The sequence below is a fragment of the Cupressus sempervirens genome, chromosome 11 (assembly GCF_028749045.1).
Source record: "Cupressus sempervirens isolate cs-2001-9-10 chromosome 11, ASM2874904v1, whole genome shotgun sequence".
In the NCBI taxonomy this organism is placed as follows: Eukaryota; Viridiplantae; Streptophyta; class Pinopsida; order Cupressales; family Cupressaceae; genus Cupressus; species Cupressus sempervirens.
This window is the reverse complement of record NC_143128.1, coordinates 572,960,032-572,973,339: the sequence shown is the minus strand read 5'-3', so window position 1 is coordinate 572,973,339 and position 13,308 is coordinate 572,960,032. Positions and strand designations below refer to the sequence as shown.

Sequence of the window (13,308 nt, the reverse complement as noted above, 5' to 3'; positions counted from 1 at the left end):
ACAAGAATAGGAAGCTGTAGGAAAAGCTCTGATACCATGTAGGATTTGGTGTGCAAAATAGATGTGAAACCCAACTTCACAGAAGCCATAAGAAGCACTTGCAAGCAAATAAACTTGTCATAAGGAAGAATGAAGCAAAGAAGAGAAGAGTGGCTCTCAAGATGAAAATTGTATTTGAGAGAGGAACAAATGAAAAAGAGTTGTTGTTGTTGTTACAATATACAAGGAGTGAGCTCCTTATAAAGGAAATCAACCAAATACTTTAGGAGACTTACAATGCAAGTTACCACTTTAGGAGACTTACAATGCAAGTTACCACTTTAGGAAACTTTCAATGTAAGTTACCAAGTTAGGAAACTTGCAATGCAAGTTACCATTTTAGGAAACTTGCAATGCAAGTTAACCTAACCCTAAAGGGATAAATTACATTTAATAATTACTAATTAATTATTAAATAGAAATGTAAAGGCGTGAAGTGAACTCTGAAGAAGGGAGTAAAGGGAATTTAATAAATTAAATTAAATTAACACTTTACTCTAATATCAAAACTACCAAATCACAAAGGTAGTTTCAATTGAATCTACCAAGCTAGTTTCGATTGAAACTACCAAGCTAGTTTTGATCGAAACTATTATCGACCCTATATGGTTTTTTTTTTTTTTTTTTTTTTTGAAAAAATAAAAATTTCCATATAAATAATTCTTCAATAATTTCATTTTAGAATCAAACCATATCAAATAATTTGCATTTGAATTGGGAAGGAGGAAATATTTTTGGCTTATTTGTTATCAAAATTTTAAAGAGGAATTTGAGATGGGAAATAAAGGAAAAATAGAAAAATAAGTATGCATGAAAAAAATAGAGGAACAAGAAGATGAGAATCATCGAAAAACTTCAGTAAGATACTATAAGATAGGTATATATGTACAATCTTTTTTTGTGTGTGTTTTTTATTTATAGTGTACAATCTTATTCTAGATAGAGTTTTATATAGTTAAGATTAGGGTTTATTCAATTAGGAATGAGCACTAGTACATTTGGGGGTCATTTTTGACCAAATTTTTTGATGGCAGGCAAAGATGGCTTGTCAAATTCATTTTTTTTAAAAATATAACTCCGATAACATTGAAATTTTGATGATAGTTAAGTTTATCATCAAAATTTCAATGTTTTTGGGGATACAAACAAAATAAAAAATAAAAATTTAAACTTCATTTATTCACGGGGCAAAGTGCGGGCAAGAGGGAGGCTTCACGAAGATTTTTACAACACTATTGAAGGTAAGGGTTTTCATACCTATATTTGGGTGGCTTATCTTGTTGTAAGGCTTATCTTGAAGGTAAGGGTTTTCAGATAGAGCATCCCAAGCAATGAGAAGACATAGTAAACTCATCAAAAGGATAGTGTCATCAAAAAATTGTTTGCGAGAATAAGAAGAAAAATTATAAAAATGTTGGAGATCCTAAATCCTTCCATCCTAAATATTTAAGCTATTTTATTGCTTATGTTACGAGTCAAAATGATTTTGCATTTTTGTATGTAAATATTTGTGTGTGTGGTTAATTTTAGAAAGACTTGTAATCTATCTTGAATTATAAAGGATGCATGTTGGTGTACACAAACAAGTGTTGCATTGCAATTTCCTCCAAATGTTGGTAGGACAAATTTGACAACTAGGGTATGGATACTTTTCTTTTTTTCTTTTTTTTTTAATATTAGTTGTATACTGTTGACTTTTGATATTGGAAGCATGATAAATATATTGTTGACTGCTAAAAAGTAAGTAACAATGCTACACCATTTTTCTTCAACATTATTCCTGCATACAAAATATCTTTAGGTGTTAAAATTTAAATCGTTTAGTAGGAGATATTTTTGATAGCAAGTGAATTTAAATCATATGATGAACATAATTGTCTAAAAACTGTCCCATATTAGCAATTTGGATGGCTTGCACCCTTATGGACCATGGAAGCAAGAACTTTTACCCCCTTCATATTTAACATCCCAAGATAACTCCACCATGCTCTATCTCATTCTTCCCATATAATCTGCATTTAACTATCAAGTAATTGGAGTAGTTCTAATCCACAGTTTCTCTATGAAGCCATGCAATCGCTAATAGTAATTCATCTTGCAAGAAATATTTAGTGAGTTTAAAGAAAACACTTAGTTTCTTAAACACATGATTCTCACATATTTGTATTTGTATTAGAAAGAAATTAAATGAGAATGGAGATTAAACATCATATCCACCGAGTGATCCATAAAACTTAATACATTAATAATGCTATTGTCATACCCTCCCCTATATTATTTTGTTTTGAATTCTACTTTTGATGCAAGATATGGGTGTAATAACACTGTTTGGGCTTCTAAGCCTTCAAGCCTGAGACCCCATAAAAAATATTTCTTCCATCACCAAGGGCATGAAGCTTTGAAGAAATTAGAAGAAATGGTGTCACATTTTTTGATACTACATGAAGCTTTGAGGAAATTAGAAGACATGCCATTCACCAACACAATAGTAGACGAAGTAGAAAAAATAATTTAATGAATTTCCTACTGAAACCAAAAACCTTTAAAACATTGCACAAAAATCCCCAATTAAATCTATCATAATATTTTAACAGATCCAAATTTCATTAAAAAACCTTGTTTATTTTAAACTTCCAGTGAGTGGATATTCTCATGGACAGTGATGTTGAATCCCAAATTTTTCTTCTAATAACAAAACCTATTTGTTGGGCATAAATAATTTTAGGGAGAAGAGCCAGCAACCTCAAAGTTAGGACTTAAGAAATAATGTTATGAAATGAACTTCAGACACAACATGAACTAGAACTGTTAGCATGAATGTTGATGCTATGAGAAAACATTGTAGATCAGTGTTATGACTTTGTTTATCATTGATGACAACATAGTAAGATTGACAGAGCAACAAACTAAAATTTATGTATTGAGGACATCACATTGCATATCTTCCCATGTGAAATTAACAACATAGACTAAAGCATGTATCTAACATATGGTCAAGTGAGCAGAACTTGAATCGATAGTGTACAAAAGATATTGATGATTTACTGAGAATCGTAGGAAAATAGAGTATTGCGAAAATAGTTTCTATTGTATGATCAATATAAAATATTGTGCATGAAATGAAGGGTTGCGCATGAAATGAAGGGTTGCGCAGTTAACTAGAGGGAGTGCACTAACAACTAATGACATTAGCAAGTGCGCAGGTACAAAAGTCACACTTGTGAAAGTATGGAAGCAACTGGAGTTGGCAACATTAATTAAATAGGTATTTCATATTGAGCCAACTCAAATGAATGTTAAGTGTATGGAATTGACTCAAAAGATTAATAATTGAGTATGGTATAAAGGAAAGATGTTTTCCAAGAACTAGTGATTATGATTGTGATGTAGAAGTAGAGAAAACTTGCGAATTGTGAAGTAGAAGAGCAGAGTAATCTGCTAATGTGTGTAAGTGAACTTAAGGGTTACTGATGAGTTCCAGATCTATTTGCATGATCTAAAGGTGAAGAAGTATGACATACTAGACAGAGGAAGAGAAAATAAATTGTTCCACATCTATTATTTTGGAAGGAATAGTACCGAGATCAATTGGACAATGGGTTCGTTGATATGATCCTGAAGTTATTTGGATAGTGGGTTCAACTACCTTCTTCAACTCCTAATAGGGATTCAAAGTCTGGTAACAAGGACTATTTGTACTAACCATTGTAACAAACTCCTAATAGGGTCTATCATCTAACAAGGAATATTCAAATTAGTACATTATTCTATGGGCATCATTCCCACCAGGGTTTTCTCTTTGATCAAGGGTTTCCCTAGTCAACATATCTGGTGTATGTGTGTATGCACATTTCTTTATGATTGCTATTTACTTTGTTTGATAAAGTAAGAATTGTTTAAGACTAATATATAATTGATTCACTCTCCCCTCTTAGTTATATTGGTGAACTATTACTTTTAGCAATTGGTATCAGAACCTCAGGTCCTTGAAAGAAAGTCTAACAACTTTGGGAAGATCCATAACAAATATGTTTAGAAAGGAAAGTACTAGATTTGATGGCACAAACTATGATAGTTGGAAGGATAGAATGAAGACTCATCTCTTGTGCATGGGACCAGGATATTGGCTTGTGACCAAGACATCCAAAAACACTGTAGAAGAAGACAATCTTGAAACTTGCATTGAAGAACAGAGAGAAGTATTTATGTGCAATATAAGGGAAAGAGAAGCAATACTGTCAACATTACCTGAAAGTGAGTATAGTCAGGTAAAAATACTTAAAACATCTCATGAAATTTAGAAAACTTTAGAAGCTAATTATGAAGGTGATACACATGCAAAAAGAGTTAGATTGCAAAAATTGTATTATGCATTTCAAGATGCTAGAATGATGGAAGATGAATATGTAAGAAGCTATGTTGGAAGAATATCTAAGATTGTTGCAAGAATCATATCTCTTGATGGAAAGAAATATGATGATGAAGTGATATGGAAGATCTTGAAAAGTCTGACACCACCTTTCAAGGCAATGGCACAAATGATTCAACTGATGAACCTTGCACTACTAACTTCACCAAAGAGACATTTCTTGGTAGCTTGGAAGCTGCAGAATTTGATCTGAAACAATCTGGAGAATTGAGAAAAGTTGAGACAACATTTAGTGCATTAAACATCAAACTTGGTTTAGTAAGGAGCACAAAAACACAGGGAGACATTGCTAGAAACAACAAATCCATTGAAGAAAAGATCCAAGAAGGAGTGGCTCTTCTTGTGGAAAGAGAAAAGGATGGTAAGAATATCTTTAAACGTTGGACTTGTAATGAATATAGTCATTATACATCTAAGTTTACTAAAAGAGAAAGGAAGTTTAAGGGTAGATTCAAATCTAGAAGATCTAGAAATTGTTTATATGCTCATGAAGAAGAAGATGAAGAAGGATCTAATCAAAGAAAAAGCGAAGATGAATTAGGATTTGTAGCTATAAAAGAGGATGATCTTGACAAAGAAATCAGAAAGGAAAGTGTGCTGATTTCACAAGTTGAAAGGAAGGATTGGATCATTGATAGTGGTTTTCCACATCACATGACTAGTGATATGAGCAAGTTTATCAAATTTAGAAGCCATGATAGAGGAATTGTCAGAGTAGGGAACAATGCAGCCTGTCATATTATAAGAATTGGATCTATAACAACTTGATGGAAAAACATATATTGATGATGCTTATTTTGTTGATGGACTTAAGCATAACTTGTTGAGTGTTGGACAACTTATGGACAAAGGCTATTAGCTGCAGTTTGGTAATGATACGTGCATTATCAAGAATAAGGAAGGAAAACTACTTGGTACTAGCACAAAAACCAGAGCTAATGTATTTCAGTTAAATTCCACTAAAATAACATGTTTAGTAGCAAAGATTGACAATAGTTGGTTATGGCACAGAAAATTTTGTCACATTAACTTTGATAACATTGTGAGGGCTAGTAATACACTTGCCGTGAGAGATTTTCTCAAAATCTCTAAGCCCACTGACACTATTTGTAAGGAATGCATTTTGGCTAAGCAAAAAAGAGTCTCATTTCCTAGCAAACAATTTTGTACTACACATATTCTAGAACTGGTACATACAGATCTGAGTGATCTTGCAAGAACAAGAGGATTCTATGGAGAAAGATACTTTATGATTTTTGTTGATGATTTCACTAGAATGATGTGGGTAGCCTTTCTTAAAGAAAAATCAGAAGCATTTGAGAAATTTAGGATATTTAAGAACAAGGTTGAAAATGAATCTAGAGTCAAGATCAAAAGCTTAAGATCAGACAAAGGAGGAGAATTCACCTCTAGAGAATTCAATATCTATTATGAAGAACATGGTATTGGGAGACAACTATCCTCACCCCATACACTTGAGCAGAATGAGATTGCTGAAAGAAGAAACAAATCAATTGTTGAATCAACAAGAGCTATGTTATTTGAGAAAGATGTACCAAAGACCTTTTGGAGAGAAGTAGTCAATACAACAATATACACATTGAACAGAGTGTAGATTAGGAAGGGTATGGAGAAAACACCCTATGAACTATGGTTTGGTCACTCACCATCAATCAAGTACTTCAGGATATTTGGAAGAAAATGTTACATCAGAAGAGATGATGATATTGGTAAATTTGATCCAAGAAGCGATGAAGGTATATTTCTTGGTTATTCATTGAAAAGTAAAGCTTATAGATGTTTCAACTATAGAACAAAAACTATAGTAGAGTGTGCAAATGTTAAATTTGATAAAAAGTTTAGTACCAAGGAAAAGATAATGGACTATAACTCTAATGGAGATGATTACTTTGGAAAGGCTAACCAAAGTAACGAGTTACTTTTCAAGACTAACAATGACTTGTAGAATAATGTGCAAATTGAAGATGTGAGAGAAGAATAAAGTGTAGTACCTAAAATAAGAATTGAAGCAGAAAAGTTCCTACCCCAAATAAGAACTTGATAAGAAATCATCCTGTGGATTAGATAATAGGGAGTAAAGAAAAAGGAGTAATGACAAGAAGCAGAATTGATGAAGAACTATGTCTAATATCTCAAGTAGAACCAAGAAGTGCAGATGAAGCAATCAAAGATGATCACTAGATAAATGCAATGGAGGAAGAACTCCAATAGATAATCAAGAATGACACATGGGAATTGGTTCCTAGACCAAAGGACAAAAAAGCCATTGGCACGAAATGGGTATTCAGAAATAAAATGAATGAACAAGGAGAAGTGATAAGAAACAAAGCAAGACTTGTATGCAAAGGTTATTCTTAGCAAGAAGGAATTGATTATGATGAGACATATGCACCTATAGAAAGAATGGAAGTAATCAGAATGTTCCTAGCATATGCAACAAACAAGAATTTTAAGTTATATCAGATGGATGTTAATTCAACATTCTTAAATGGAGAACTTTGAAGAAGAGGTCTACATTGAGCAACTAGAGAGTTTTCCTTTAATAGAAGAAAAGGATATGGTTTACAGACTAGAGAAAGAATTGTATGGATTAAAACAAGCACCAAGAACCTGGTATGCAAGGTTGGACAAATACTTAGCAAAGCTTGGATTTACTAAAGGAATAGTAGATGGTAACTTGTATTTAAAGAAAATAGAAGATGGCTTGCTAATAATCATTGTATTTTTTGATGACATCATTTTTGGTGGAAATGATGAAACCAATAACAAATTCTCAAAGGACATGAAGAATGATTTTGAAATGAGCATGATAGGTGAAATGAAATTTTTCTTGAGATTACATATTGTTCAAAACAAAGAAGGTATCTTTATCTCTCAAACCAAGTATTTAAAGGATTTACTAAAAAGATTTTGTTTAGAAAGTTGTAAACCTGTTGGAACTCCTATGGTAACTGGTCATAAATTATCTAGCAAGGATGAGAAACCTATTGTTGAACAAAAGAAGTATAGATCTATGATTGGAGGATTATAGTATTTGACTCATACTAGACCAGATATAGTCAATGCAGTGGGAATTATGGCAAGATTTCAAGTTGATCCTAAGGAATATCACTATGCAATAGTGAAAAGAATATTTAGATATTTGAAAGGAACATTAGATTATGGCATTTGGTATGACAAAAATAGTAACTTTACTCTTTGCACCTATACAGATGCTGATTGGGTAGGAGACAGGGATGATAGTAAAAGCACTAGTGGAGGAGCATTTTTCCTTGGAGGAAGATTAGTTTCTTGGCTTAGTAAGAAGCAAGATTGTACCTCACAAAGTACTACAGAGGCGGAGTATGTTGTAGCAGCAAAAAATTGTAATCAAATCATATGGATGAAGCAGATGATGAAGGATATTGGAATCACATTCACAGAACCTGTTATCATTTATTGTGATAACACAAGTACAGTCAACATGTCTAAGAATTCTATTTTGCATTCTAAGACTAAGCACATTGCTATAAAATATCATGTACTAAAAGAAAAAGTTGTAGAGAAAGAAATCAAATTGGAATACATCAGTACTAAGGAATAGATTGCAGACATTTTCACAAAGTCCTTACCAAAGGATACATTTGAGTACCTGAGAGGTATGCTTGGGGTTATGCCCCTACCTAGCTCAGAGTAAAAGATGCAGAGGTGCATCAGTCCAAGGTACACAACACCATTGTTAGACTAGACTGAATGTTGATGCTTCCTCAATGGGGGAGTATCTGTAATGAATAGAGTTAGTTAAGGACTCTTAGTAATAAGTAATTAGTACACAACAATATCTTTAGATACTTGTGTTATTCATTTATATGCAAAGATTGTAAAGTAATAGACCAGATTGTGGTCGTGCTAATATATTGTTATATGTTCTATTCTTGTACTACCTTTGACATTGATGTCAATGGGGGAGGGGGAGTGATTGAAAAACATTAGAATGAGAGAGAAGTGATATGAAACACATTAGAAAGAACTTGCACTATGGGGGAGTAGTGTTCAAGGACTTACATGAAGCAAGATTTGACTTATGAAGAAAAACTTATTGGTACTCTTGGAACTAGATGTTTTTCATCTATGTTGCCATCAATGCCAAAGGGAGAGATTGTTAGCATGAATGTTGATGCTATGAGAAAACATTACAGATTAGTGTTATGCCTTTGTTTGTCATTGATGACAACATAGTAAGACTAACAGAGTAGAAGACTAAGATTTATGTATTGAGGACATCACATAGTGTATATAACCATGCATAGTTAACAACATAGACTAAAGCATGTATCCGACATATGGTCGAGTGCGCAAAACTTGAATCGATAGCGTACGAAAGATATTGATGATTTACTAAGAATCTAGGAAAACAAAGTATTGAGAAAATAGTTTCTATTGTATGATCAATATAACATATTGTGCTTGGAATGAAGGGTTGTGCAATTAACTGGAGGGAGTGCACTAACAATTGATGATGTCAACAAGTGTGTAGCTATGGAAGTTGTACATGTGAAATTTTGGAAGCAACTGGAGCCAACAACATTAATTAAATATGTATTTCATATTGAGCCAACTTAAATGAATGTTAAGTGTATGGAGCTAACTCAAAAGATTAATAATTGAGTATGGTATAAAGGAAAGATGTTTTCCAAGATCTAGTGATTATGATTGTGATGTAGAAGTAGAGAAGACTTGCGAATTGTGAAGTAGAAGAGTAGAGTAATCTGCTAATGTGTGTAAGTGACCTTAAGCGTTACTGATGAGTTCTAAATCTATTTGCATGATTTGAAGGTGAAGAAGTCTGACGTACTAGATAGAGGAAGAGAAAAGAAAGTGTTCCACATCTATTATTATAGAAGGAAAAGTACCGAGATCAATTGGACAGTGGGTTCATTGATATGATCTTGAAGCTATTTGGATAGTGGGTTCAACTGCCTTCTTCAACTCCTAACAGGGTTGGAATCTCCTAATGGAGATTCAAAGTCTCCTAACAGGGACTCTTTGTACTAAGAATTATAATAGACTCCTAACAAGGTCTATCCTATAACAAGGAATATTTAGATTAGTACATTATTCTATGGGCATCATTTCCACTAGGGTTTTCCCTCTAATCAAGGGTTTCCCTAGTCAACATAATTGGTGTATGTGTGTATGCACATTTATTTAATATTATTGTTTACTTTGGTTAATAAAGTAAAATTTTTTTAAGACTGATATATAACTGATTCACCCCCCCTCCCTCTTAGTTATATTGGTGAACTATTACTTCTAACAAGAACTTGGGAGAAATTTACAAATAATGTTATGAAATGCTTGTTTAAGTGTCACAAGTTTTGTTCTTCACTTATGTTCACCCAACATAAGTGAAGAGAAGAACTTGAGACACTTAAATGATGATGTGTACAGGTGCATATAACTATTTTTTAAATTTTTGATGGGAAACCTAATCCAGATCCCATTTCCTATTTATTGTTCCTGTTTATTGTCATGTATTCAGGGTGAAACTTATCCTATCATAGTAAAATGCTAGAGACCTATTTTGTGGCATGCCAATGTTGGTATCAAATTGGTTTTGACAATTGAGTGTCAAAACACTTAAGAAATTTCTAAGTTGATGCTGAGTATAATATAGATGTCGAGCTACAATATGCGTCGAGCTAGAAGTTCAACAGGTGCTGAGTTATTCAAGTGTCGAGCAAGTTTCAAGTGTTAAGTGACAATTGATGTCGAGCCAGTATATGTGCCAAGTAAAGTATAGGTTCCGAGAAAGATAGAGTTATTATAGGAGCCGAGCAAGACAAACTTTCTATATGTGTCAAGCATCAACAATCAGTAAGTGAAGAGTAACACAAAATCATCATAAGAGTTTGTGCCTTCACAAACTTAGATGTAAACCATTTTTGATTTGACTCAAGATGAATCTCAAAGGATCTAAAAGATAAGATCAAATCTATTACATTCCCCATGCAATCAGTATGCAACCAATCAAAAAAATGGAAAAATTTGAGCAGGAAAGATGGATGAATCTCAATCATAGATTCATACCTAACCCTAAGTCTCAAAACCTTTATAAGGAGGTTGAAACCCCATAATTCAAGTGTGTGTAAGAGAGAGTATGGTACATGAATGCAAGGAGAGAATGCTAGTGAAGTTTAAAGGGGTGTAAAGACTTAGAAGAGGAACAACATTGCATAATCAAGTTGATCAAAATAAAGTATCAACACTTTGAACAGAGTTATATTAGATCAAGAAGGATTAGATTAGATTGGACAGAACAAGGATCTAAAATCAGCAATTGAAGATTGTAAGTTATTAGGTCAACACATTCTATTATACTTTCTAGCCATTGTATTAGGAGAATAAAAATCCTATGATTGTAGGTTGGTTTAACAACCATATTATAAATCCTTAACAGGTTGTTAAATCCTTTAACAGGGTGACATTCCAAGCAAATATTTGTAAATCCTTTAGACAGGTCACTTTTAATAGGGTGTAGAGCCTTTAACAGGGCAGGCCTTTCACAAGGTAGACCATTGATGGTGGTAAAAATTTGTAACCTTGACAAGTTACATATTGCTGTAGTGATAAGTTGTGGGTGTCATCCCACCCCAGTTTTACCTTCTCATTTTGGAGGGTTTCTGGGTGATCAAATCTTGTGTTTTCTATTTTCCATGCATGCCTTTACTTTCATGTTAATTAGATGTGTTAGATGCAGGTGATTGATTTTAGTTAAATAATTTTAGCGGTTAAAGTTTGGTACTTCTAATTCTTGTGTCTGAGTCAAAAGCTTGTGTCTGAGTCAATTCTTAATAAGAGGAAAAGAAATGAAGAATGGTAGAATGACAAGAAGCGACAGTTGGAAGTTGCAAAAATAAAAAAAGTTACAAACATAAGCTAATATTTAAGAAGGTTGAGGAATATTCAAAGGAGTATATGGAGCAGGTAATAAATTGCTTGATTTGTGAGTGATGTGTCACCATTGTGTAACTTAGTTTCTTTTTGGCAAGTTTTGCATCAATTTATGAGTCATCAATGGTATGTGGATCCTTCAATAAATTGTTGGGTGTTTGATTGATGTGTCACCATGCCATTTGGTGTTGAGGGTTGTACCTTAGTAAGTCTCTCTTGCACTTTATGAGAAAAATCAGGAATGAGAGGTTATTAGACTAAAGAGAGAGGCAAAAATGAAAGGAGACTTTTATGTTGAGCCAGAAGCTAAGTGATTGTTCATTATTCATATCCATGGGTAAGTAGCTAATCTATAGTATTTATATACCTTGTACTTTTTGGGTCTTTATATAGTGATAGATTTGCTAGACTATATTAGATCTCTAGTCTATTTTTCATAAAAAAGAGCTTGATGTTTTTTTCCATATTTTAATATAATATATACATCTCTTCTATTTTAAATAAAGAGGAACAAAATTTTTAGTTTTCCCCAAATTCTAATATAAGTTTAAGTAGTTTTTTTTTTTGTTTATTGAGTTTCTTATCTTTCTTATTAAGTATTAATGATATCTATCCAAAGACAAGAACAATCTTGTGACTTTTGCATCTAATGTAGGTTAGTCCTTTTTCAACTTGACCTGTCTATTTTGCACTTTTTGTTTTTAAAATAGTGGTTAATGATCACTTTTGGTTGTATATACAAAATTCTAGTGATATTGACTTGCTATGGCACTTCATTTTAGATCTTCAATGACATGTTTCTAAAAGTGAACAAATCAACAATGAACATGTTCCATCCAGTTGAACCATATGTGACCTTTGGGTATGTTCTTGGTCAAATATAAGCATTATGTAGATCAATTTTTTCATATTTCATAGATTCTTGTGTCTATTTTAATTTAATTCTCTTGCTTAATTCTTTCTAGATATCCAAATTTAAAAAGCATAAGAGAGTTGATTTACAGGAGAGGTTATGGAAAGGTTGATAAGCAGAGGATTCCTTTGACTAACAACTCTATCATTGAAAAGGTACTTGTGTTCATGATGCCTTTTTGTGTTAGTCAGTATGCTTTCCCAATGCTTATTATTTCTATCTTTTTTCTTGTGACCAGATTTTAGGTAAATATGGCATAATCTGTATTGAAGATCTTATCCACGAGATTGTTACTGTTGGCCCAAACTTCACAAAAACAAACAAATTTTTGTGGCCATTAAAACTTGGCACTCCATCAGGTGGATTGAAGAAGAAACACAACCACTACATTGAAGGCAAAAATCTTGGAAATCGTGAATAGGAGATCAATGAGATGATAAGGAGAATGAATTAGTTTTATTGATTTTTCAGTTTTAAGTTTGAATTAGTCTCTTGTTGGTACTACTTGATTTGTTTATGGTTAAAACACTAGAATCTTGCAATGTGAGAGACAATTTTTCCTTGAATTTTTTAGAAAGTAAATTATTCCATCTTTTGCACAAAATAAGGATAAACTTTATAAAGAAGCTCATAGCTCATAGCATGTTCTATTTTTTTCAATGGTTATGTGAGCTTTTATCTGCATAATTTTCCAATTAGTGGGGAGTTTTGCATAATGAATTTTTGACTTCAAACCAAAGAGTGTACATTTATTTATTGTAAGTGTGTTCACACCTACCTATGAGATTTTATTTAAATATAATTTTATGAGTTTTTTATTCTTTGATTGCATACCATTTTATGATTGTTGATTCTATGTGACAATAGAGTTATAAATATTTAGGTAGTTTATCAAATATCTTCTTGATTAGTGAAATTGTATGCAGAGTTGATACTTTTGGACAAAATGTGGGCCAATGTATTGTTTTCTAAC

At 32.6% G+C, this 13,308-nt stretch overlaps 1 pseudogene; it reads left to right on the top strand.

Annotated features, from left to right (window-relative positions):
- The first annotated feature begins 8,238 nt into the window (after window positions 1–8,238).
- On the top strand, window positions 8,239–12,789 carry LOC149530931 (large ribosomal subunit protein uL30y-like; annotated as a pseudogene).
- The last annotated feature ends 519 nt before the right edge of the window (window positions 12,790–13,308 follow it).